Source organism: Mandrillus leucophaeus, unplaced genomic scaffold (assembly GCF_000951045.1).
Source record: "Mandrillus leucophaeus isolate KB7577 unplaced genomic scaffold, Mleu.le_1.0 Scaffold61, whole genome shotgun sequence".
NCBI classification, from domain to species: Eukaryota; Metazoa; Chordata; class Mammalia; order Primates; family Cercopithecidae; genus Mandrillus; species Mandrillus leucophaeus.
The window spans coordinates 4,409,105-4,436,416 of record NW_012106586.1 but is presented as its reverse complement, the minus strand read 5'-3'; the positions used below and the strand labels follow the sequence as shown (position 1 = coordinate 4,436,416).

Sequence of the window (27,312 nt, the reverse complement as noted above, 5' to 3'; positions counted from 1 at the left end):
CGGGGAGGGAGAGTCGGCGCCCGGTGCCCGCCGCCTGTAGGAGCCCTGGAGGCGGGCGGCCTCCGGCTGTTAGCATTTGCTGGTTCCGGCCACCGCGGTGCAGATCTTGGCGTCGTTTGCTTCTTAAGGGAAGGGAGAGGTGGGGTGAGTGTTTAAATTTCCTGTGTGTGTGTGTGTGGTGTCGGCAATGCGAGTGGCACTAGCTGCCTTTGTCGGATTTTGTTCCTCTGCAAAGGGATAGGGAGAGAGCGTTCCCTCCGCCCTAGCCTGTTGCCTGTGAATTCTCACCTTTCTCTTTAGGCTGGAGAGGGTGGGAGATAGATTTGACATATTCCAGTGGGTAATTTAAAAATGCGAGTCTTGATTTGGAACCAGTTGCACACAAAGCATCGTTCAGGAAATACATCACTCGCTTTTCAAAGCTTTATGCCACGTTTTAAACAAGGACTTTTGACTCATGTAGTGTTTCTTCTAGTATTTCAGTTTACGTTGAGTTTATGAATCCAGACGTTCGTTTGTGTCAGGAGCTAAAATACACTTATGCATGGACTTTGCTGTATTTATTATCCTTTTTAAAATCACAGAAATCAGAAACAAAGTTGAGTGAAGAGCGTGGCGGTGCAGGAGGAGGAACACTTGTGAGCTCCAGCTTATTGGAACTGCCTTTAAGAATTTCACATTCTTGCGGCAATAGTACTTACTTGTAAATTGGCCTTCTTCCCAGGACAGATTTTGATATTTCTTTTGCATGTACTTCGATGCAGCACTGATGAAGTTGGATCTCAGTAGATCAATTTTATTTACTTTGCTAGATTTGATTCCCACCCCCACACCTCTTTAGAAAATGGACTTTGGCAGGTAAAGAAGGAAGCGGGAATCTGGTATCCTTTTTGGCTTGTCAAAGCTTTGTTGAGCCATGAATAACAAAGTTTTGACTTTTTAAGCTTGTCCAAGTCCCACATGTGAGTTTTCCCATGGGGTAAAAGTAGGCCAAATGAGAACCAAAGTAGAATAACATTACTTTTAATTCGGCCCACTTGTGTGTTACATTCTCCATGTATCTTGTTTCTCTCGTCTTCTCATCAACTTTGACATTTTTTCATTATTTATTCATTTAGCCACTGATAAAGTACCTACTGCATGCCAGTCATTGATGGCGGGGGTTAGTTCTTGCCCAGAAGTTTTCTCATTTGGAAACTGATCCATGCTTTTATCCCGCTAGTTACCCTGAAGTAATTTGAACTTATGGAGCATTTCTGCCTGGAGACCTGTAAGAATAGGTGTTACGTAGACACCTAGCCTTCAGATTGATTTGGGATATCGTACATTGTAGGCACGGAGCACGCAGGCCACTTAAAAATAAATGCATGTATCTTTGGGCTGTTGTATTATGAGCTTTGCATATGGGCTTGTCTGGCCGAAGGACCCAGTGTCCAAGGTGGAAGTAGTAGTCAGGGACATGTATAGTATTCATTTCAGAGCACTTGGCACCTTTTCTTGCTTACATTGGTCACTAAAATATTTACTGAATTGACTTGAACAGAAAAATGAAGGATTTTGTATACCAGATTAAGAAATTTGGACTTTATCCAGTCGGTGATACTGAGCTGCTAATTTTAAGCAGGAGAATGTCATGATAACATTCGCATTCCAGAAAGATATCTGCAGCATCTGGAGGATGGTGGGCTTCCAGATGGGCGGTATTGAGACTAAGTTGGAGGCTGTTATAATGGAGGGGTTAAGTGCTCAGGGATTCTCTATTCAGATTACCTGGGTGGAATCAGGCTCTGTCATACCCTGAAACCTCTTTGTTTCTTAGGTTTTTCATCTCAGAGTTTGGGGGATAGAACTTGAAAAAATATGTATATTACTTAGAATAGTGAGTGCCACATAGTAAGGACTTAGTAAATGCTAGTGTGCTGGTAGTGGAAGGAGAAACGACATGGCGTTTAACACGTATGACTAGGAGGCTGGACCAGGTAAGTGACTAGATAGGCTTAAGGAGGGGAAGGATGAATCCTGGGTTGTTTGATTTCAGGCATTGATTGACATGTACTGGGTAAGCTGGCTGTGGAATTAAAACGGGTCAAATTCTAATTCTATTACTTACCCTTGGAATTACTATCCTGACAGAACTTTGATTTCCTAATATTTGGGAAATGATTGTCATACCTGTTCAGTAGGGTTTCAGGAATTACGCATGTAATGCCTTTGGCAGGGTACTTAGCACATTCCAAGTGCTCAGTAAATATTAGTTGTTCCTTTAGATGATGACATTAATGAGCTAGTGAAATGTTGGAGAATATGAGAAGAAGCAGTTAAAAACGATTGATGGTAGAGGTGTGGAAGGGGAGATGAGTTCAGTTTTGGAGCAGTCTAAGGAGGTGCTAAATGGATGGTTGAGAGATCCATGATGCAGTTGTTGGATAGTTGTGTCTGACAGGAGCTAGGAAAGAATAGAAAAGAAAAAAAAAGAGTTCACAGAAAGCCTTTATGGGTGTGGTAAGCTTTATAGGAGATTTAGAGGAAGGGGAGGGTGAAGGGGTTCACAGTGGAGCAATGTCAGAAGTGTTGACATTGAATATTAGGCATTTCTGTCCTTAAAATACATTTTGGCCACCATCAAAGAAAGAAGGACTCCAAGCTCTTGTAATCTGGTTGGCTCTTCAGCCTTCTCCCCCTCTTCTTTCTTTCCTTTCTGATTGCCACCCCAAAATTCAAATATCTTTAAATTGTATTATGAAGAACTATTTAACTTCCCCTCCTGCTTACAGGGCCATAGTTCACAGGCCCACCTTCCTCCATCCAAATGCTTCTAGGTTTTTAAAAAAGAATCACAGGTCTCATTTCATAGGTTCTCCTCTGTTTAGGAAGCAGTGTTGGTTGAAAAAGTTATATATATGTATCGTGCACATAGAATTTGAAGACTAGGGCAGGCCTACCTAAATTGAGCCTGTTGGAGGGCCTGAGAGTTTTACAAAACACATCCCTTTTAGCTTTCCTGGCATGTGTTTCTTTTCCTCAGAAAATACAAAGCAGTAGGAAAATCTGTGGTTAATAAGTTGTTTTGTTTGGTTGGATTCAGAAAAGGTGGCTATTTTGTGTATTAGCCTTCTGAGAAGTTACTAAGAGGAATTTTTTGACCAGCCGCAGTGGCTCACGCTTGTAATTCTAGCACTTTGGGAGGCCGAGGCGGGCGGATCATGAGGTCAGGAGTTCGAGACCAGCCTGGCCAATACAGTGAAACCACGTCTCTACTAAAAATACAAAAATTAGCTGGGTGTGGTGGCAGGTGCCTGTAATCCCAGCTAGTCAGGGGGCTGAGGCGGGAGAAATCGCTTGAACCCAGGAGGTAGAGGTTGCAGTAAGCCGAGATTGTGCCACTGTGCTCCAGCCTGGGTGACAGAGCTAGACTCAGTCTCAAAAAAAAAAAAAAAGGAATTTTTTAACAAGTAAGTGCTCATGACATTACAATAATAAATTGTCCTCTAGTTGATATGCTTTTAAAGAAGCAGGTGTTATAGGTTCTATCCTTTAGAATGTATGCTTCCTAGAGCTGGGATCCTATCTATTTTGCTAACTGCAGAATCCCTAAGTACTTAAGCAAATATTAATGTATTGTAAGCCAAAAATAAAATTCTAAGCTCCCCCTTCTCCCCAGCCATCTGAATGGACTTCCTCCTCAGCCAGGGGTCTTTTAAAATTTAACCTGAGAGACAGTTTCAGGTCATGATTGGGAAGTGGGGGTCGGACATGACTTGTTATGCCTTTCTGACGTTAACATTAGCATAGACTTTAAGTCCGGTAAGAAACATTTTACTACAGCCTATTGAAGCCGACTACCTGAAGGCTTCCTCTGAAAGTAAGAACTTGGGTCTCCACAATCCTTTGTCTTAACCCAGACATTCCTTTCTGTTGATCTCAGGGCTTTAGACAAACTCAACCAATTGTCAACCAGAAAATAATTTAAATTTACCTATGGCTTGGAATGCCACTCCCCCAACTCCCCCCACCCCACCCCCATGCCATGCTATTGTCCCACCTTTCTGGACCAAACCAATGTATTTCTTAAAATTTTTTTGATTGATGTCTCATGCCTCCCTAAAATGTGTAAAACCAAGCTGCACCCCCACCACCTCGGGCACGTGTTCTCAGGACCTCCTGAGATCTGTGTCATGGGCCATGGTCACTCATATTTGGCTCAGAATAAATCTCTTCAAATATGTTGCAGAGTGTGACTCTTTTTGTTGACAGCATGTGTTAATGAACAAATTGCATCCAAATTGGCTTTGATCTGGCTTGGCTCACAGACTTCTCCAAATCTTTGAAACAGTCATTGGTCAGAGGAAAAGCGAAAGAGAATTGATCCAGTGAGGAAGCTTGAAGTGTTTCATGTTCTTATAGGAAGATACAGGAACTGTAACATTGATGGCTTATGATTAAACTATTTTATAGAGATATAGCTGTGTTCAGAGGTAAACTGACAATAGCCACGTCATAAATTTGTCCTCTCTTGGTTATTTGTAAAACACCAGGGCAGAGCCTCTGAAGTCTTGATGAAGATAGCTGGAAAGATAGGAACAGAAGTGTTGTGAAGGATAGGATGCAAGCATAGCTTATATGTTTAATCTTTCCAGCCTGGAGATTGAGGAATGATACATTTGACAGTCACTTTCCCTCTGTGGAGAAATTATGCAGGGAAAAATTATTTTTTCTTAAAAAATAGGCCGAGCAGCAGAAATGAGGAATAGAAAATAGGCAATAGACAAGTAACATTCTATAAAACAATTATTGTGTGTCCACTTTAAAAGCATACCACCTTCATATGTAAAACAAATGAGGGTTTACTTTTTTTTTCTTGAAAAGTAATCTTAGAATTATTTTAAATAACAGATTGCTCTAAAGTATGTAATAGGGGCCAGTGTAAAAAGTGTTGATAGCCAAGTTTCCAGGGCCTATATCTTATGTAAAATAAGATATGTTTGGCTATAGTAAAGCTTCTGTGATGTTGTGAAATATATGTTTGGTCTTTATCCCTGTTTTCTGGCATACAACTCTCAAATTCCTTGGAATCTGTAAAGTGCTAAGTGTCTTTGTATGCTGATGAGTTGACTAAATGGCTGGCAGCCCCTAGGTAGCTTCAAGATGGGCCCTCATCACTGGAAAGACTGGAGTAGAGGGTTAGGACTGTCAGCCCCACCACCAACCTCCAGGGAGGGCAGAGGAGCTGAAGGGGAAGCTGATCACCAATGGCCAATGATTTTCACCAGCCATACCTATGTTATGAAGTCTTCATAAAAGGCCCAAGAGGACAGGGTTCAGAGAGCTTCTGGATAGCTGATCACGCGGAGGTTCCCGGAGGGTAACACGCCCCGGGAGGGCATGGATGCTCCGCACCCCTTCCCATACCTCGCCCTGCGTATCTCATCTGTATCCTTTGTAATATCTTTTATAATAAACTGGTAACCTAAGTAAGTGTATCCTTGAGTTCTGTGAACTGCTCTAGCAAGTTAATTAAACCCAAAGAGGGGTTATGGGAACCCCAAATTGAGGCCAGTCAGAATTTCCTGAGGCCTGCACTTGCGACTGGTGTCTGGTGGAGAGGGGAGCAGTCTTGGAGACTGAGCCGGCAGCTTTGGGATCTGAGGCTATCTCCAGGTAGATAGTGTCAGAACTGAATTGAGTTAGAGGACACCCCGCTGTTGTCCACTGCTTTGTGTATCAGGTGTGGGGGAAAACCCACATTTGGACGTAGAAGTATTTTGTATTGATGACTATTGTGTTGAATAAGAGAACAGAAAAAACACTTTTGACTGTGTTTTTATTTCCTCTCAGTCTCCAAGGCTCTGTTTGGCTATTAGTTTGTTTTATAGATAAAAAGTAAGGTAAGTCTGGAAAATATTTATACCTGCCACCCCCTTCCCCATTGGGATTTCGGCTGTTAATCTTAAAGACTTAATTGTTTGTGAGAACCCTTATCATTTAGACCAATAAATAATTACTGAACACATAAATTGGAGACCTTTACTTAAATCTTATTTCAGTATTGTGGCTTTTTCTTCTGTAGCTGCCCAGTGGGTTCTTCCTGCCTACTGCCCGGATAGAGTCAATTTATCAAGGCGGGGGCATTGCAATAAACAGTTTTTGCACACATAGATCTTGCTAAACAGAAGACTGGAATTTTATTATTACCCAAATCAGCCTACCTGAGCATTTGGGGGCTATTTTCAAAGGTAGTCTGGGGGAAGGGGTGGGGGTGGCTAGTCAGTGGGTGCTTGCTGCTGATTGGTTGGGGGCACAATCATAGTGGTGTGGGAAATGGTCCTCTTATGCTCTGAGTGGCTTCTGGGTGAGGCCACCGGAGTGGTCAGTGGGTCTAACCAAAAAACCTGAACAGATATCTCAAAAGGCCAATCTTAGGTTCTCCAGTAGTGACGTTATCTGCAGGAGTAATTGGGAACGTTGCATATCTTATCTGTGACCTCTGGAATAGTGGCTGGCAATTGTTTATGTCTACACCTTAGCTGAACTCAGGTTCCTCAGTTGCCTAGTTTGGTGGTCCCTCATTAGCTTTACAAAGGCGGTTGAATTTTGGGGACGGGCTGTTACCATTTAAACTATAAACTAAATGTCTCCCAAAATTAGCTTGGTTTTAGCCCAGGAATAATTAAGGACAGCTTGAAAGCTAAAGGCAAGAGGAGAATTGGCTAAGATCTCCCCACTGCTGTAGTTTTTTCACTGATATAATTTTTGCAAAGGCAGTTTTACTTCTGTGTGATTTTTAACATTTGAACTTTGACTTTCAGTTTAGTTGTATTTAACAAGTACCTAAGAAGTGCTGGGCTTGGATGGCACATAAAAGATTGTCTCTGCCCTTGTAGAATTTAAATTCTTAAAAGATATTTTCATTCGAGGAGTTAATCATTTGTAGCCGAGTGACCTTTGCTTCCACTGTTTTTTTGTTTTTTGTTTTCTGTTTTTTTTTTGAGACAGAGTCTCGCTCTGTCACCCAGGCTGGAGTGCAGTGGCGCAATCTCTGCTCACGGCAACCTCCACCTCCCAGGTTCAAGCGATTCTCCTGCCTCAGCCTCCCGAGTAGCTGGGATTACAAGCACCTGCCACCACACCCGGATAATTTTTGTATTTGTAGTAGAGATGGTGTTTCATGATGTTGGCCTGGTGTCGAACTCTTTACCTCAGGTGATTTGCCCATCTCGGCCTCCCAGAGTGTGGGATTACAGGCATGAGCCACCACGCCCAGCCTGCTTCCACTGTATCTTAACATTCATTTGGCACCTTGTCATTTCCCTAAACTTTCCATGTTAGAAAGCTTAAACTTACATATCCTGTAGTTGGACCTCAGTCTCTTCTGTCTTTCCAGCTTTCTCAATACCCACACTTTCTATTAGAGTGTCCCCTCCCCCTCACAGCAACAGTGTGCCAGTCCTTCTGTTCCACCTTACCCTCCCCTCCCTGCTGCAGGGACACCTTTTGGCCTTGCAGAGCGTCTCTATCCAGTTAGGAAGCCCATGGTTAAACACCTGGAATATGCTTCCCACTGGCACCTTTGCCTCCCTTGAACTTGTCTTTTGTGCTGTACCTGCCAGATAACGCCCCTGTTCAGATTAACTCTGCTTCTGTCTCCACATTGCTTTAGTATCACCCATTAAATGGCTGGTCCTCAATGCAGTAAATGTCCCTCAACCCCCTGCCCCCATACCCCTCAGTCAATTTGTAAATGTTTAGTCCCTACTGAGTGCTCTGACACTGAGCTAAGAATGCTGTGGTATCCTCATGGAGTTTACAATCTAGAGGCAATTCAAGATAATATTCTGGATATATTGGGTTAAATAAAATACTAAAAATAATTCGACCAGGCATGGTGACTCACTTTGGGAGGCCAAGGCAACAGAATCGCTCAAGCCTAGGATTTTGAGCCTAGCCTGGGCAACATGGCGAAACCTGTCTCTACAAAAAATTCGCCAGGTGTGGTGGCATGTGCCTGTGACCCCAGCTACTGGGGAGGCTAAGGTGGGAGGATCACCTGAGCCCAGGAGGTTGAGGCTGCAGTGAGCTGTGATTGTGCCACTGTACTCCAGCCTGGGCAACAAGAGAGAGGCCCTGTCTCAAAACAGTAATTCATTCACTTGTTTCTTTTTATTTTTTAAACATAGCTACTGGCACATTTGAAATGACACCTGTGGCTCACGTGATCTTTCTGTTGGATGGTGCTGGCACAGGGTGTTGTCTGGGTTATGAGAAGGGGAACTGCCGTAGTCTCTGCCGAGTGGGGTATCACTGAAGACTTCCCGAGGAAGTTGTCCTCAGATATCTGGCTGAGTGGATATTACACAGGTAAGCCCTCAGAGGAGGCAGTCAGCGATGGATGGCACTTTGAGGGAGGGGGAGGAGGTGGATGAGAGCGAGCTGGGACCGTGGCAGGGGCTGAGGCCAGGGAGGTAGGCCATGGCCTGATCATATGGGTCTTGTTAACCCCAATGAGGGTTTTGTTCTTCATCGCTCATGATTTATTCCGAAATCTCATCATTACAAACCCTTTTATCCAACTCTACCTCTTCTGTATAGTCTGCGGATAATCTGGTTATTTCATGGAGGAAATGAGATGATCTGTGATTTCTCTAGAATTTTTCTGTCTCTCCCTTTCCAAATGTTACCTACTTAAGTCTCAGATCTGTTTTTCCACATGTGCCTATCATCTCTTCAAGTCTCCTTCAGGTGTGGCTTCATCAGTTAGCTCCCTTCTTTTCTATGTTTAATCTCTTTCTCCCTGCTTTCTTTTTTACACCAACCTACAAATATGCCCCAATCTTTAACCTTATAAAACAAACACAGTCCCATTGACCCCACATTCCCCTGTAATTATTGTTCTTAAAGCATAACATTTTTTAAATTCAATATTTTAAAGCAATATGTTCAAAATATATTATGTCATCAATATAAAATTATTAATGTGATTTGACATTCTGTTTTCCCATATTAAGTACTGAAATCTGGTGAAATGGTTTGCACTTAACAGTATATCTCAGTTTGGATGCTGAATTTTCAGTGGTTGAAGTAAAAGAAATTCTACCAAAATAATGAATATTTAACAGAATAATATTTTACGTTGCTTCAGCTTTTTCTCTTTATTGTGGCAAACACATAAAATTTACTATCTTAACTATTTTTAAGTGTACACTGTTAAATATATTCACATTACAGTGCAACAGATCTCCAAAACTTTTTCATCTTATGAAACTGAAGCTCTGTACCCATTAAACAACTTCCCATTTCCTCCTCTCCCCAGCCCCTGGTAACCACTCTTCTACATTCTAGAATTTGAGTACTTTAGATACCACATGTAAATGAAATCATACAGTATATGTCTTTTTTTGTGTGACTTGCTTATTTCATGCAGGATGATGATCTCAGGGTTCATCCATGTTGTAGCATGTGACAGAATTTCCTTGGGCATAGTGCTGCCATAAGCATGAGTGTACAGATGTCTCTTTGAGACCCTGCTTTGAAATCTTTTGGATGTATACCCAGAAGTGGAATTATTAGGTTATATGGTAGTCGAACTTTTTGAGGAATCTCCTACTATTTTTCATTTCATTGCGGTTGCACTGTTTTACAATCTCACCATCAGTGCAAAAGGATTCCAGTTTCTCTACATGCTCGATGTTCTCACCAACACTTGCTCTTTTCTAATAGTAGCCATATTAATGGGTATGAGGTGATATCTCGTGGTTTTGATTTTCGTTTTTCTGGGATTAGTGATGTTGAACTTCTTATGTGCTCGTTGGCCATTTCTGTATCATTTTTGGAGAAATGTCAGTTCACGTTCTTGACCCATTTTTTTATTCTTACTGTTGTTGAGATGTAGGAGTTCCTCACATATTCTAGATATTAACCCCTTATCGGATATGATTTGCAAATATTTTCTCCTTTTCATTCTGTTGATGTGTCCTTTGATGTGCAAAATTTTTAATTTTAATGTAGTCCCATTTGTCTATTTTTGCCTGTGCTTTTAGTGTCGTATCCAAGAAATCCTTGCCAAATCCAGTGTCATGAAGCTTTTCCCATATGTTTTCTTCTAGGAGTTTTATAGTTTCAAGTTTTATATTTAGGTTTTTAGTCCATTTGGAGGTAATTTTGTATATGGTGTGAGATAAGGTTCCAAACAAAATATTCTGTATGTATTGCTGAGACCCTGCTTATAGCAAAGAGAGGGAAAGGTCTGAAATATATGGAATAATTTTAAATTGGGGGATTTATGTCAGTTATTGGGCTAGAATACAGTTCTCAGCTTCATCGTATATTCTAGTGTGAATTTCTCTGTTGTTTTTATTTCTTATAGTTGCAAGATACCAATTTGGAAACAGTCGGTAATCTGGGTTTAGCTGAAGCTGAAATATAAAATTGGTGGGGAGGGCCGGGCGCGGTGGCTCATGCCTGTAATCCCAGCACTTTGGGAGGCCGAGGCGGGCGGATCACGAGGTCAGGAGATCGAGACCATCCAGGCGAACACGGTGAAACCCCGTCTCTACTGAAAATACAAAAAAAATTAGCCGGGCGTGGTGGCGGGCGCCTGTAGTCCCAGCTTCTAGGGAGGCTGAGGCAGGAGAATGGCGTTAACCCGGGAGGCGGAGCTTGCAGTGAGTGGAGATCGCGCCACTGCACTCCAGCCTGGGAGACAGAGCAAGACTCCGTCTCAAAACAAAACAAAACAAAACAAAACAAAAAAATTGGTGGGGAGAGGCCAGGTATCGCGGTGCATGTTGTTGTGTCCTGTGCCTCTGCTACTAAATATGTCAAGCATGTGATCAGTAGTAGCTGTGCATGACCTTTTAAGACCACTCTGTGAAGGCTATTTAATAGATTTCAAAAGTGTCTCTAGCAATTAGTTCCCACCTGAAATATTTATTAATCTCATGAATTTCTCAATTTTAGGCTTTGTGCTTTTATTGTAGATGAGATGTATTAATTGATACTTCAATAGACTAGTTTCAGATTTTGCTAAAAATAGACATTCTATTTTGGGACACTGACCTATTCTTTTTCCAAGTATATGTAGTACATTTGTTAGCACATTTGAATTTCTCTTCTATGTTTAATGGAGTATAATAACATTAAGAAACCATTCAGGATTTATTTTGAGAGTCTGGATTTTTTTCAATGGTATAGTACCTATTTTTTGAAAGGATTAAAAACTTAATGAATCCATTTTGCAGAATGTAGAAGGATGGTAAAATCTTGAGTACTCTTATTAAACATCAGTCAACTTTCAACTAATTTATGTTGTATTAACTTTTTTTTCCTATAAAAATATTACCTGTAACACAGTTGCTCTGCATGATTTTAGTCTTTCTAAATGTGATAGTGACTATATTTTCTCTTTCTACAGTTTGGGTTCACCTGAAAGTTGTTGCTGGAGGAAAGCAAACCATTATGTAGTTCTTAAGTTGTTTGTTTATAATATAACATTCTTTGTCTTCAAAAAGAATCACTCTGGGCCAGGTGTGGTGGCTCATGCCTGTAATCCCTGCACTTTGGGAGGCCAAGGCGGGCAGATCACCTGAGGTCAGGAGCTCGAGACCAGCCTGGCCAACATATAATGAAACTCTGTCTCTACTAGAAAATACAAAAATTAGTTGGGCATGGTGATGCATGCCTGTAGTTCCAGCTACTTGGGAAGCTGAGGCAGGAGAACTGCTTAAATCCGGGAGGCAGAGATTGCAGTGAGCCAAGATCGTGCCATTCTACTCCAGCCTGGGCGACAGAGTGAGACTCTGTCTCTTAAAAAAAAGTAAAAAATAAAAATCACTCTGTTGGTTATTTGAACCTTTTGAAAAGAAAATGGTTCTGTTAATAAAAAACAGGCCAGCCGCAGTGGCTCATGCCTGTAATCCCAGAACTTTGGGAGGCTGAGGCAGGTGGATTACATGAGGCCGGGAGTTCAAGACCAGCCTGATCAAAATGGCAAAACCCCGGTACAAAAATTAGCTGGGCGTGGTGGTACACATCTGTAGTGCCAGCTACTCTGGAGGCTGAGGCAGGAGAATCGCTTGAACCTGGGAGGCAGAGGTTGCAATAAGCCAAGATTTTACCACTGCACTCCAGCCTGGGTGACAGAGCAAGACTTTGTCCCCCAACCAAAAAAAAAAAAAACTCAAACATCAGTTGACTGATGTTTAATAAGAGTACTCAATCTTATTACATTAGGATTTATGGAAGGATATCTTTCTGGACAGTAAAGCTTAATATTCTTAAAAGTAATATTTTAAATTTAATTTAAAAATTAGCAATATCTCAATTTTAAAGAATGTTTTTCTGTTTGGTTACTCTTGGGGATTAAGCAGCACATCTGTGTGATTTACCTTATTGCATACATTATGAACTACATGAAGATATAAGGGATACATGTGATTTTGTTTTTTAAAATCACACTGTATATTTTTTAAATTAATACATGCTTAATGTAGAAAATGCAGGAAATCATAAATTATGCATAGAGAATAAACATTACGAATTCCACCAGTTATAATTCTTTTAAAATACTTTTTTCAACAAATATTTGAATGCCTATTCTGTGTTGTCTACCATTCTAGATGTTTGGGATAGAAAAGTGAATTATAGAAGTTCTTGTTCTCAGAAATCTAGTCTAGTTAGATTATAATTTCAGTACAATTTCTCTATTTTGATAACGTATTTAGATGATAAAAGCTTAGAGTCTTGTGACGAGGCAGAATAAAAATTTATTAGAAGTTATGAGTAAAGAGTAATTTCAAGTAAACACAAATTTTAGTCTTTTCATGACTGCAGGTCCTAAGATAACTGAATACATATATGTCTTCCTTTCCCACTGGGTGTTTATCGAATGCCTGTTATGTGCCTGGCACTGTTCTACGTGGTGAGACTATAGCAATGAGCAAGACAGGTGGGATCTCTATTCTCATGGAGTTTACGTGCTGTGGGGCAGGAAGAGAAACAACAGTAAATAGTTAAGCAATTAATAGAAAGGATAATGACGAATGCTAGGAGGAAAATCAGATGATGTGGTTAGATCTCAATGGTCTGTTATGCTGGTTACTAGAATCTACAGCTGGTCTCCAGGTTTCCTTTTAGCTATTTGTCTCTTCACCAGGGAAATTGAACTAATAATGCCCAAAGGAATCAAACAGTGTCATCTTTGCTTCCTGCCCTTTTGTACCCTCTCCTGGAGGTTTCCCAGTCAGTGAAATGGTTAAATAGCGAAAACTGGAAATAACTAAGAGTCAAAACAAGGCATATAGAAAATTATTTCTCAGATAATTTGGACTTTCAGAAAGCTGGGAGTTTGTTGAGTTTTTACAAACTTGAGTTTGTACCTGTCAGTATTTCAACAGTACTTTATGTTTGTATGTTCTGAATTAAGAAAAACAAAACACTACCAGTTGTTAGGAATCTGAAAAAGAGTAAATAATTCTGTCAGTCTTTGTGGAATTTGCAGTTTTATTTTGAAGTTTTTCACGCCTGCTTTAAAAACTGTCATCTATGTTACCTTATAAAGAACCCTTGGTTTGTAACCGAGCTTATTAGACAGTCTTTAAAATTTATGTGTAAGACTTTAGTGCCCTGCTTTCTTTGGTACATAAGAACTTGAAGTGTGACCCATGACTCATCAGTTGACGTTGGGGTGCGTTTTTAGAAACTAGGAATGCCATAGTAGATTTCCCTTAGCAGTAGAGGAAGTAAATACAAGAAAACACAAATTTGTCTGTTTCTGTGCTGGTGTGATTACAGCTGAATGTTAAACTGATTCTTAGAAATGTGTTACAACACTGGACATTTCAGTAAGCTTGAATTGAATATCTGTAAACAATGTGTCTTGCAAAAAGATTCTTAAATGTAGCAATAACTTACATTTCTCCCATTTTTATGATAGGAAATAACTTTGCAGATAAGAATACTTAATATTTAGGTTTATGTTTTACTTATTTACTTTTGAAACAGAAATGAAGCAGTAAAGAAAAAGCATTGTCTTGGGCATGCAACTTCATTTTTAATGCTCCATAAAATTGTTCTTATTTTTGATGTAAAGATCTTGTTTCTGTACTTTGCTTTTTAATCATGTATATAAGAACCAGTCTTGACTGCTTTCTAATTGCTACTTTATTTCTTTTTGTGCATGCTCCCTTGCTCCTGCCATAAATATACTTCCATACACATGAAAGTGTATGTGTTCAGATAGATACTTCATGACAAACAAGCCTGAGGTGAGCTCTTCACCCCAACTACCTGGTTCACCTAGAGTTGACTGCTATTAGTTTTTTTGTATATCCTTCCAGGCATGTTTTATGTATATAAACTCATGTGTGTATGTATATATTAATACATAGCTATTTTAAAACTCATACTGTTCTGTACCTTGATTTAAAATAGTGCAAAATTTGTTTTACTTTGCTAATTTTTTTTTGAAATTTAACTTGATCACCTTTTGTTTGCTGATCCCACCTTAAGTAATGTAACCTTAAGGAAAACAGAGGTTTTCTTTGTTGGATATGATTATGGACAAAATGATTATTTGAGCCTTTGTTTTGAGCTTTCCTTTTTTTTTCCCCCCCGCTGTAAATCATGACTCTGTTGCTTAATCGTTTTTCAAGGCAATGCTGAACACAATAAAAATTATTCTGGGCATCTTCATGATAACTTAAAATAGGATATTTACTAGGTGGCTTTGATCTAGCAAATATAGCACAACCATGGAATAAAACATAATTGGTACACTAATTCTGCTAAAAAGCTTGATTATTGGGGAATTTTGTAGTACAAGTTGACTTAATTAAAAATTATTTGTTTAACATATCTGTTTGCTAATTGGAAATGTCTTTGTGCATTTTTTCATCAAGTCTGCAGATTGTCCCTTTACAATTTTAATATTTGTAGTGGACACTCTTAGAATAGCTTTCATTTTGAGGATTGTCAGGTGCATCCATTTTGTTCTTCTTAAAAGGGGGTGTGGGAAAGGTGGTCTTTTCCTTGAGTTCTATTAGAATATGATGTTAGATCTAGAGGGGAAAAAAGGTAAATTGTTTTCAGTAATTTATGAGTATCGCCTTAGAAAGTTTTAATATTTTCAGTGTTACATTGCTTTTCTTTCTGTGAAATATAAGTGGACAGAATTGTGCAACTGCCAATATTAATCATTGTAGTAACTGCCATTTGCGTGACTGCTCTGTGGCTTATCTCTGAGCTAGGAACTTTAAGTTTCATTCAGCAGTTAATTGTCATAGTAACCCTGTAAGGTCGATATTTTGCATTTAAGGACTGGAGCTCAGAAAGTTTCAGAGGTAATATACAATTTGGACAAGATAATATGGTTACCTGTGATTGGAAACCAGACTTCTTTGATCTAAAAGCTGTCTTACTCTTTACTGTACTAGGGTTATATGAAAAGTTAAAGTTTTGATGGAATCATAATTGTTTTCTTTCTTCATGCTGAGAAGGACTTTAAAGATCGTTGTAGTTTATGCCACATAACTGGCCAATGAAGAGATAGGTTCCAAGAGTAAATGGCCACAGTCATGTTCTTGGACTCATAATGAGATGATTTTTCGATGGAAACTCAGTGGAATTGTTTTGTTTTAATGCAGTTGAATGATTTTATAGAAACCCTGGTTTCAGTTTTAAAGGCTGAAAGGAAAAAGCCTGTTTGTTGCTTGCATTATCTATCTGTGTCCACCCGTCCGTCTGTTAGCCTGTCTGCCATTCATCTCTCTATTAAACCTAGAGAAAGGAGTAGTTACATTCTTTATGTACTGCTTCAACTTCTTCAGTGTTTAATTTTGGTTAGTGGTCTTCAAGCTTATCTGGTGAAATGTTTGGAAGGGTAAGGGGGTTAAAGAGTAATTGGTTCTTTGTTGTAGAGACTGGACCCGGAAAAAGCATATAATTACCCTGACTTCTGTAATGGGCTATCAGCAAGAACTCTGATTTTATCAAACCCTTCTTGTAATCCTTATCTAGTGAGATATTTACCTACGTGGTTCTGTGTATTCATTTTGTTTGTCGTTTTCTTCAGAAAAGGTCTGTTTTCCCCCCATTAAATCAGTAGGTGAGCACCAAAAGACAGGGCAAGAAAAAAAATTAAGTAGAAATAACTTAATAATAATGCAATTCCATAGGACATGGCAGTTTGGGAGCAAGCATAAGAAAAGGGGTTGCAACAAAAAAGACTAACATCTTTGTTTCAACTCTTTGAGCCGTAGATTGATTTCTTTCTTTTTTAAGTTTAATTTGTGGAATAGTAGAATTTTTTACTTTTTATATTATAAAATAATTAAATGGTAGAACATTTGGTAATAGATATTCATAGAAAATCTGGAAAAACAGATAAGAGGAAGAAAAAAGTGTGTAATCTCTTCTACCATATGTCTCCATAGTTTGCTCTTGCTCCTATTTCTACTTGTTGGGCATGCGTCTGATCTACAGTGAAACTTACGGTGGATGAAATTCGTGATGCTCTTTGGAGTGTCAAAGGACTTCCACTAAATCCCTCCTTATTCTTATTCTTTGCCCTCTGTTTCTTTGATCACCCATAGGGTGCTCGATAGCTGAGGAGCCATTTGCACGGAGTGCACTGCTGACTCTGCCCAGTGTGTGGATCTGCTGGCCATGCTTGCTCTTCTCATCTGAGAGGGTACCATAGTATAGCATGGAAAAAGTATGGTTCATTTTAGACTGTGAATTTTTTTTTTTTTAACATATTTTCTTTTTTTTTTTTTTTTTGAGACGGAATCTCGCTTTGTCACCCAGGCTGTACTGCAGTGGCGCAATCTCGGCTCACTGCAAGCTCCGCCTTTGGGGTTCACGCCATTCTCCTGCCTCAGCCTCCCAAGTAGCTGGGACTACAGGCGCCCGCCACCACGCCCAGTTAATTTTTTGTATTTTTAGTGGAGACGGGGTTTCACAGTGTTAGCCAGGATGGTCTTGATCTCCTGACCTCGTAATCCGCCGGCCTCGGCCTCCCAAAGTGCTGGAATTACAGGTGTGAGCCACCGCGCCCGGCCTTTTTTAAGGAAGGAAAACGTTTCGGAAAAACAGCAAAACAAATTGGTGCATTGCAGAGTGGTATGAATAAGATAGGTATGTGTTAAAATGGCAGTTGGACGTCTCCTTTTTGGTAGAATACATAATAGTCATTTTTTTCCCACCAATTTAAAGTTTGTCATTGTAAGGTGCAATGACATTAAGGTAGTCAGGAAGCGTTTCTTAAAATTTTGTGCCCCGTTGTTGACATTTGTGTAGAAGAAAAGTCAGCAATAACTATGTACGGATTGGCTGCCCCTTGACAGGTAAGAGACTGCATAAAAAATGGGATCTGACCGTGAAACTGTTTATCTTTTCAGGCACCGCTAGTGACTTCCCTAAGTGGCTGTTGTTACTATATCTTTGTCATCAGTAGATGTCTGTTTACTGATTTGGACTGTCACCTACTAAGTTCTATAATGGCATCGATTACATAAGCATACTGTATTGAAAAATATAACATATCCAAGAGTGATTTGCCTGTTTCTAGGACAGTTGTGCTGCTTTTACAAGCTAATTCAGAATGTGCAATTGTACCAAGGTGTGTTTTTGTTTTTATTTTAAGGAGTGGCATCAGATGATATTCTTGGTCCCCCAGAACTTAATTAAAGGGCATAGTTCCAAGATGGAATTATGTTAGAAAAGGTGACTAAATCTTTTAGTCTAGCAAATGGGAATTAGATTTTAAAGGAAGACATTGACAGCGTTCTTTTTTAACAAATATCTTTCAATTTATATTATTGATCTAAATTGTAGGTTAAGTGAGCCATAAATTGTTGGTGTTATTAAGCAGTAAAAGATAAACAGAAAGAAAAGTTAGTGTTTTGATACCAGTTTCTAAGCAACAGTGCTAACATTTGACAGCGTAATTATTTCATGAGACACTGAATGAAAGTGTAGTTTAAATCATGTGACTTCTTGAAAGTAGAAAAAAGTTTAAAGTTATATATAAAATTTATATGATAATTTCTCTTAATATTGCCTTATATCTTATGTACCTCAATTATTTTTGTGCTGTGTCTTACAAATAGATTCAACTCAAAAGTAATTAAAATATTAATTGATCACACATAACACAATGGCTGAAATTAAAAAGACAGCATCAAATGTTGACAAAGGATATGGAGCAACCAAAGCTTATACATTCTTGTTAGAGAAGTCAAATGGTACAACCACTTTGGAAAAGGTATGTTGGTTACTTACAAAATTAAGCATCTACTTTCCCTGGTACTCAACCCTTCTACTCTTAGGTATTTACCCAAGAGAAATGAAAACATATGTTCATAGAAGTTCTTGTTGATAATCACCGGGAACTGGAAACAGCACAGCTGTCCTTCAATAAAGGACACGATACAGTGAGATACTGCCAAGCAATGGAAAGAAACAGACTACTGATATATACCACAGAGTAGGTAAATCTCAAAAACATGCTGAGTAAGAGAAGCTGTATGCAAAAGAGTACATACTCTATGTTCCCATTTAGGTGATACTCTAGAATAGTCAAAACTAATCTGTGATGGAAAGAACATCAGACCAGGAGTTGTCTCTAGAGATAATGGGGGTTGAGATTGGCTGGGAAGGGCATAAAAAAACCTGGAGTGATGATTCTATTCTCTTAATAGGGATTTGGGTTCCACAGTTGTATGTATTTATCAAAAGCTTAATTAATGCAGACTTAAGATTTGCACATTTTACTTGGTGTGGTGGTACATGCCTATAGTCCCAGCTACTTGGGAGGCTGAGGTAGGATGATTGCTTGAGTTCTGGGCAACATGGCGAAATGCAGTCTTTAAAAAAAAAAAAGTTTTGCACAGTTTTTTTGTGTGTTTAAATTCTACCTCGAAAGCCAAATGTAAACAAATAGGGAACTTCAGTTGATATGCATTCTGTCATATTTAGAAGTGTACTGACTTCTTTATTTACTTTGAAGATCATGAAGTGACAAAATAGGGAAAGATGAGGAGATATGTGACAAAGCACATATAGTTAAATCTTAATGGTAGACTTGTAAAATATAAGTGTTTACCCTGAAAATGTTGAACTTTTCAGTGTGTTTGAAAATGTTCATAGTAAATTGTTGGGAAGGTCAGGTGCAATGGTTCAACACGCCTATAATCCTAGCTACTCGGGAAGCTGAGGTGGGAGGATTGCTTGAGCCCAGGAGTTCAAGACTACAGTGAGCTGTGATTATAGCACTACACTCCACCCTACATGACAGAACTGAGACCCTGTCTCTAAAAATAAAATTTTTTTTAATTTTTTGGGAAAATGTTAATAATAGAACTTTTCATTGTCCTTGCATGATATATTATTTTACAAACTTTATTTTGTTCCTGTTTGCTTCAATGATATTTATGAGCTTGTGGCTGAGAATTTTTGAGAACTTAACTATACTGTCAATTACACCAAATCATAGCCTTATTTGAGGAGTTAGAATTTAGAGAAGTATCATTCTAGTTTATTAATGTGGTTGTCTCTTTGGGGCTGTCGTCAGTTTACTCAGCAATGTCTGCAGACAGAGTGATATAAATCATGTGGCTTCTGTGGAATTGCATCACATGTTGCTTATATAATGCCTTTCTTGTTTTTTCTTTAATGACGGGGAAGAGGGAGGGAACAGTAAGACTTTCTTAATTTCAGGTACTGCTGAATGTGGACTTTGGAATTAGATGAACCAGAGTTTGAATCCCATTCCAATCACTGATAGCCTAGTTGTTTTTAATCCCTTGGATCCCCATTTTTCTCATCTATAAAATGGTAATGGTGATGGGTAACTACTTCATTGGGTTTGTTGGAAAGATTAAATGAAATACTGCTTGTAAAGCAATTAGTATAGTGTCCAGCATGTAGTAATAGCAAATAAATTGAGCTGTGAAGGAATCAATCACTGGAAGTGGACTTTATAAGACTCTTCCAGATTGTTTGAGTATCAGCTGAAGCAGTCAAGTAATATGCTTAAAGGAAGATAAGCCATACATCAGGCTTATCAGTGTTAAGCCACTTTATTTAGTCTGTGTGATTCTGGGGAGGTGACTTGAGGCCTTGTTGCAGAAGTGACCCAGGTCTGGCCCATTAAAGCGTCACATGTCCCTGGCTACCGTGATTGGTTCAGCATAGCCGATGACCAAGCCAGCCATTAGAAATAGGAAGATGTAATTCTGGGGCATTTGTTGGCAATATTGTAGAAGCAGAACATGGGGTCTAGCACTGTGCCCCTAAAACTGCTGGGAACTAGCTGCCACATGAAGCCTGAGAATGAACCCAGTCTAGAGGAAGCAGGGTTGGGAGAGAGCCCCGAGTCAGTCACACCTATCTTATTTTTTACTTAAGCCACTTTCAGTCAGGTTTTCCATCATTTGCAGCTGAAAGAATTCTACACACAGTTGCTCACCCAGTATCTTATATATTAATGCTCCCTACTGATTTCTTTACTTACTGAGTAATTCTACAGTTATGTTTCTGTACCATATATGTTTTGCTTGTATAGTGGTTAGATTTTATATTCTTTGAGGAAATGACTTAACTCCTGATATACATGCTTTTCATCCCCATTGAAATATCTGTACCCATGTTGTCCAAAACAAGACACTAGTCTTTTGTTGACATTGGGTTTGAAATGTGGCTAGTCCCAACTGAAATGTGATGTGAGTGTAAAATGTACACTGGGTTTCAGAAACCTAATATGACCAAAGAATGGGATCATTTTGTGTCATTGGCTGGGAAATGTCTTTGTAGTAGACTAAGCTCTGTGAGCTCTCCAAAGTAACCCTATCCTCCAATGCAGTGCCTGGCATGCAGCAGATAACCAACACGTATTTGTTGAATGAGTCATGAATTTTCTGGTACATAGCTGATGTGCCTGTTATGTGCCATGCTGGTTAACTGATAGGGGAAAACAAGATAAAGTGGTTTTTAAAAATGTATTATTCTTTACTCTTAGGTTTTCTTCATCTAGGCTGTTTCCATGGAAACGGCAACCAAAAGATTTTCAGGATTGGCGTAATACTCTTTGCGTGATATTTGCTGCCATTGTTAGCCAAGACCCACAAGTTTAAATATTTAGATGTATGTTTCTTAAGTTTGAGATCCAAAGTGTAAAAGTTTGATGTGAGAGAAAGTTGCTGAATATTTGCCTTTTTGGGGTGCCTTTGAAATTCTTCCCTTCCATTAAAATAATCTGGAGGAAAGTAAAAGAGTTGCCAAAGTACAGGTGCTATTCTGTTCTTACAAAGTACCTTTGTTGTTGCTTGTTTTTTACTTTACATTGTCTATCCCTAACTTACTTCCTAATTACAGCTTTGTAAATATGGATCACTAATTGACTTTTACCTGGTTAGAACATATGTATATTGTCTGTAACATAAGTGAATTTCTTTTGCTAGAATCATAAGTTCAGATTGCAATGAGGATGCTAGTAGATAAAGATAAAGGCAGTTATATCCCAAATTTTTCAGATCACCTAGAGCCATTGGCAAGAAAAACCAAGTGGGATTCCAGATCTTGAGGCACTAATTTATAAAGTGGTGGTCAGTCGCCTTAGAAGACAGTGTTGTCCCAATGAGTAAACAAAGGCACCTTTTGATTTCTGTATCTTAAAGCCCTAGGAGAAAAGCTTCAAGCTTGGTTAAAACATTTCTGTATAGACCCTTTTATATACAAAGGTTGCATTCAAAGCACTGTACAAATTTTGTGTCCCATGACAAATATAAGTGAATGTTTTCCAAGCAGCTTTGAGAGAGACTGATGGGCAACTCAGAATTTGAGATGCTATTCAGTTTTATGTTCATTCAAATTGATTTTGATATCTGAACACAGAAGCATATAATTATTTGAGTTTTATGGATATAAAAAGTAGTGTCAATTTTGAAGCCTCCATTTTATAACAGTAAAAATTAAAAATGAAAATACAAAATTGTGGCAAATTTTTTGTGCAACTAAGAAATGAGGTCCATCTAGCATTTTGGCCCCCATGTAGATGGCAATATATGTTTTCTTCTGGAAAGTTAACAATAGAGGGTAACTTTCCCTTGGATCTGTCATTCACTTGTTTATGTAAACATATATATTTGTATATGTACATGTATGTTTATGTATGTACTGTGTATGTATAGGTATGTATATATTTTGGTCTGTGCGGCCTGCTCATATTTACTATACTTTAAGTACTAGGTACAGTATATGCTTTAAAATTATAGCTCTGGAATCCACTGCCTGATTTGAATCATGTTTCCATCCCTTACTAGCTTTAGGTCTTGGGCCTTACTCTCAGGAAGCTGAGAGTAAGAATGTGAGAATAGTATCCAACTCAGGGTTATCTTGAGGATTAAATCTCTTAATTCTCCATCTCTGTTGATACTGTGCCTGGTATCAAGTAAGTTCTAAATAAATGTTAGCTATTATAATTCCATCTCCAAATCTATTCCCTTTATATGTCAAAATTGACCCCGTGAGTTAATCCCTGTTTAATTTAGACTGTGTATGATTTTGTGACTTCGGTCTCATCCCCTTTTGTTTAATAAAAATCCTAATATTCTGTCCTTGTCCTGTGTTCTTGTTTTTTCACTTCTAATTTTAGTGGCCTAGGTCTCAACCTTTTTCTAGCTGCACTGTTTTTCTTTAGGTAATTGGACTTTGATGTTTCAGCCAGATGTGGGCTGTAGGTGTTGATCATGTCTTTTTTTTTTTAAACAGTGCTGAGACCCTTACCCGCTCCTACCCCTAAGTGATGTGCTGGAATGAGCTGGAAGAAGCTTTGTAGATTGTTTAGCACAGTGCCCCAGTTTTTCAAAGCAGAAGGTTAGGGCCTGAGGCTGCAACTCCTGCTGATGATGGACATTTGTTGTAAATTGAAAGACATTTTATTTCTCAACAGTACAGTTTATAGAGTAAAATAGTAAATGGATTATTAAATTTTGGCTTTTGGAGATACCGGGAAATTCTTATATTTATGAGAAGCTACTTTTGAATTGTAGGGAGTGTAGGTATATTTTGATGGGAAATATGAAGAAAGTTCCTTTATAATTCTCTTTTCTTTGATATGCCTATGCTGGTTATGGTATGCTAACACCTTTTCTTACCCTCTTGCTTCTTTCTCTCTTTTAAAACTTTTATATACTAAAATGTTACTCAAAACCATTCCTCCTTTGACTGTTCATAGTGATTACCTTAGTTCAGGCTCTCATTACCAGTCATCTTGGTCATTGCAGTAACTTTCTGTTTTACCCTTCTTCATTATTGCCATAACTCTGCTGCCAGAGTTGCCTACCCAGACACATGGATCTAGTCACATCATTTCTTAACTCAGGAACCCTCGCATTCTCTCTGTACCTAGTCCAGCCCTCAGACCCTCTTTTCTGTCCATCCACCGCCTTGCACTCATATACCCACGTAGAGTGCATCAGCTATTCCTGAAATACCAATTTTTAAAGCTGTTGTTCCTTGTTCCCCATAACTGTCCATTGAGAGTCCTCCTGTTGTTTCTGAGCCAGTGTACTTCTCCCAAGAAACTTTTCCAAATTATTGCAATAGAAATTACTCTTTTCCCCATACTTGCATAACACTTTGTTTCTTTTATTCCACTTGACCCAGATATTCTTATATTGGATGTCTGCCTCTCCTATATGTCATAGCGGGACGTATAAACTACTGTGTTTCTCAAAGTATTGGCCTGTTTGAGTGCCATTTTTATTGTGAAATTAGGAAGATAGATTTCAATGAAGTTGGCCATCCACAAAAGGACAGATTGATTTCTGATAAGCATAGGCGTTAGAGGTTTTTCTCTCTAGTAGTAATCTAATGATAAAGAAGTTTATGATTGAGACTAGAGAAAACAGGGAGGCTAACATAAGCCTTGTTTTTTTTTGTTTTTTTTTGTTTTTGTTTTTTTGAGGGGAAAATGCCTACTTAGTGAAAGGCAACCTTCAGAGAAGCACTTTCTATTAGACACTTATGCAGGTGGGTTAAAATTTACATAGAGACATCTAACTGTATGTTATGACATTGGGGGTAAACTGAGAAAGCCTCTTTGTTAAGTTAGCTCTATTCAATTATATTTCCTTGGCAATGTCTTAAAGAGTCATTCCTTTTATGTTTAGCTTTGTCTTGTTGTGTACAAATGTCCTTAGACAAAGGTATATTTTCATAAATCATATGCAGATCACTTGATTGAGATTTTCTTATAGATTTTGTGAAAGATTTTGTTTGGAAAACTTGGGTAAGAGTAAAGAACGTAATATTGAAACAGACGAAGGGAAGAATGAAGAAAAAGAGATAAAAAGTTAAGAAAATAAAATTTGTGAAATGGAATTGGTCTAGGGTTGGCCATATGTGTATGTTTAACATACACCTCCATGGGATCCTTTCCTGTTCACCATCTTTTCTGTTATAATTTGTTTTAGAAATAACGGTGATTTGGCTTTGTTAAAAACAAAGTTCATAATGATAAATAACGAATCTGTAAACAATTATAATTTAATACTGTATATTTGTTTACATCTCACTCAACTGTGGATGGTGCCATGTACAGTTTTGTGTGTATACATTTTGATGGATTTTTAACTTTTTATAGTTTGTGTATGTCTTATGGTAGTAAATGACAAAATGTGCATATATTTTATGCATTCTTGACATACCTTTTTCTTAATTTTTTCAATATCTCTAGGCTATATTGTTCGTCTGTGAGTTTTTTCAAATTGTCACGAATCTCCAAATAATTTTCTAATAAATTCATTGAAAAAAATCCACATATGTGTGAACCCATGCAGTTCAAGCCTGTGTTATTCAAAGGTCAGCTGTACATGCAAAAGATAGTTGAGCACCATAGATACTTGTGTTTAATACCCTGCACTGAGGCCACCTACTTGTTCCTTTTCTGAGCCTCAGTGTTGGCTTCCTCTTAGCATATGGTTCCTAATAAGTTTGAGTATCTGAATACTCAGCCTACAGCAGATTAGCAGCAACAACTCTAAGTATGTTGTTGGGGGGCAGGGAGAAAAGAGGATGAAGTAGCAAGTGGCAGATACCATTAGGGGAGGTGGCAGAGAAACTAAAAAGTGGAAGATACTATCCAGGTACGAGAGACAGGCTAACAAACATTGGAAACAGAGGGACTTGCATGGTTTAAATGAATGGTTTGAAGTGACAGCTGGCTAGAACGCAGGGTTTTCGGGTTTACGGGTGGACATAGAGACAGATATGATAGAATCTTAGTTATTTGTTAAGAGATCACCTTTTGTGATGAGGAAGTGAAACTAGAGGCAATTAGAAGATAATTGGGAAGTAACAGGAACCTGAATTAGAGCAGAGGTAGTGGGAATAAGAATTCTAGAGACAAAATTGGTAGGATTGGTAAGGCAGGTAAAAGTTGAGGACTCATTTGTTCATTCATATTCCCTTTCCTCAGGTTTATTATTAACCACATACTCATGTCAGGCATGGGGGTATAGAGATGAATAACTAAGACTTGGTTTCTGTCTTTTAACAGCCGTTCAGTCTGTAGGGAAGACACATGCAAACAAGTGATTGCAAACCACTGCAGTGAGGTGCATGGTAACTGTGATAAGTGTCGGTGGAAGGGACATAGTGAGAGCTTGTGTTGGGTGGATTGGAAGAGCTTCACAGCAGAGTGTTCGCCTGAGCTGGCCAGTAAATGGGTGGGGGTTCTGCAGGAAACGCCCTGGGTTCCAAGGTGGGAAAGGACATTCCAGGCAGGGAAGAGGATGCTGTGGTCAGGAAGTTGTAAATAATTTGGTGTGGCCAAAGCACAAATGTGTAGAATTGTGTCAGAAAGTGAAACTAGAGTCAGATCTGGGAAGGTTTGATTGCAAGGTTGAAGAATTTGGCTTTAATTTTGTAGAAGCAGTTGGGGACTCCGGAAGAGTATTTAGGCAGGGAAAATAGTATCGTTGCTTTTTGGATACTAGTGTTGTGACGGAAGGTAGGGCAGAAAAAAGACTAGAAAACCTTTTGAGTTTGCTAAAAGAGTAGATGCAACAAATAACTGAGAGTGGTGGTGGGAATGGAAGAAAGGGGAGGCCACGTTCTGGAGGTGGAATCAAGGGGAACTTGGATATGGAAAATGAGGCAGGGAGTGAGAAAGAGAAACAGGGGGGATCCTCTGGTTCTAGTTGTGGGACACTGGGATTATAGACATGCCGTGAGGAAGCAGATCATTTAGAGGGAAATAAAGACCCAGTTTTTGAACACAGGTGTGAGGCAGATAAACTTTAACAACTGGGAGAAAAATAAAGTTAGATCTATTCTCATACTGCATACTAACCAGAATAAAGTGATAATAAAAAATTTTTTATTATACGAGTGAACTATACAAATGAAGAAAATAGTGGCAAATCTTTATCTCATCATTATGAAGAAGAAGATAAGAGTGTTGGAAGAACTCTCAAAGGGGAAAATGGGTGGATTCAATTACATGAAAACTGACAGCGTCTTTATGCTGGTAGACAACTAAAAGGCAAACAGGAGGCTTGGGAGAGGTGATTGTAATAATGTGATAAAGGGTTGCTGTCTTAATATATTGAGTTCAAATCAATTGATAAAAACAGTACAATTCAATAAGAAAAAACTGGGGCTAAGGTTATAAACAGACACTTCACAAGATAACTAAGGATAATAATCATATGTTTAATTTAGCTGGACTAAAAAAGATGTAAATTAAAATAATGAAATATTTTCAACTATAAAATTTATAAATATTAAAAGAAAATTAGGCTTAGAAAAATTTTGAAAAAGCATATTTATACATTGCTAGTGGGAATTCAAATTTTGTTCACCATTTTGGAGGGCAGTTTTGTAATGTAAATCAGAAGACTTCTTTTCACTTTGGCCCAACAATTTGACTTTTTTGGGGTTTGTCTAAAGGAAGTAATTGGACAGCTGTTACAAAAGAGTGATAGATAGGATAAGAACCAGAACAAGAATGGTATAATTTCAGCCAGCAGGCTGGGCGTGTAATCCCAGCACTTTGGGAGGTGGAGGTGGGCAGATCACTTGAGGTCAGGAGTTTGAAACCAGCCTGACCAACAAGGCGAAACCTTGTTCCTACTTAAAAAAAAAAAAAAAAAAAAAAGAAAGAAAGAAAGAAAAGAAAAAGATTAGCCTGACGTGATGGCGGGTGCCTGTAATTTCAGCTACTCCCAGACATCCACAATGTTGTTGGGTAAACCACCACATTTGGTAACCTGAAAAGAAAAAGAATACTCTCTAAGATACACATAGCCTTTTCCC

General features: G+C 38.7%; 1 protein-coding gene across 1 annotated transcript in view; it reads left to right on the top strand.

The window, feature by feature from the left end:
- LNX2 (ligand of numb-protein X 2) overlaps positions 1–27,312 on the top strand; it is a 75,851-nt gene that overhangs the window by 1,037 nt on the left and 47,502 nt on the right. The gene's annotated exons all lie outside the window — the stretch shown is intronic.